The sequence below is a fragment of the Mandrillus leucophaeus genome, unplaced genomic scaffold (genome assembly GCF_000951045.1).
Source record: "Mandrillus leucophaeus isolate KB7577 unplaced genomic scaffold, Mleu.le_1.0 Scaffold17, whole genome shotgun sequence".
NCBI lineage: Eukaryota > Metazoa > Chordata > Mammalia > Primates > Cercopithecidae > Mandrillus > Mandrillus leucophaeus.
Window position 1 is genome coordinate 314,947 of NW_012101698.1, and position 911 is coordinate 315,857.

Here is a 911-nt window from a genome sequence, read left to right on the forward strand (position 1 = left end):
TCCAGATTTTCTATATTATATATGTGTGTGTGTGTATGTATATATGAATGACAGTCCTTGGGAAAGAATGTGAAAACTTTAGGATAATAAAAGCACAAAAATGGCTGGGCCCAGTATCTCACGCCTGTAATCCCAACACTTTGGAAGGCCGAGGTGGGCAGATCACCTGAGGTCGGGAGTTCAAGACCAGCCTGACCAACATGGAGAAACCCTGTCTCTACTAAAAATACAAAGTTAGCTGGGCATGGTGGCGCATGGCTGTAATCCCAGCTACTCGGGAGGCTGAGGCAGGAGAATCGCTTGAACCCGGGAGGCGGAGATTGCGGTGAGCCGAGATTGTGCCACTGCACTCCAGTCTGGGCAACAAGGGAAACTCTGTCCCCCCCGAAAAATAAAAGCACAAAAACTTAAACGAAATACACGGGAACAAAAGTGATACTTTCCTGCATGGACCCTGTGAGGTGTGTCTTGCCTCCCACCCCCACCCTGCTCTTCTCCCTCAGAGACCACCTTCCCACCTCCCACCGCCCCTTCTGCTGCCGCCTCCACCTGGCCCGCTGAGGCTCTGCTGACCCCTCACCTACAGGGTCCTCCACCACCCAGTGACCCCTTTCCTAGACTGCTCTGTGGCACTCACTCAGCGTTCTGCTTGACTCCGTGCCTCCTCCTCTCCTTTTTCCCCTCCTAGGCTCTTCCTCCTGTTCCCAGGACCGCCATCCACCACCCCCTTGCTCTACAGGCGATGGCTCAGCCTCAGGAGACATACAGAGGCCCCACTTGTGGCTACAGCCAAACCCCAGGCTTCTGCCCAACCTTCAACTGCTTTTTCAGGTTAGACTTCCTGAACTTTCTGGAGAGTTTCCCTTCTCTGCTTTGTTTTTCTTCCTCCTTGGCACAAACTTGCCCTTCTC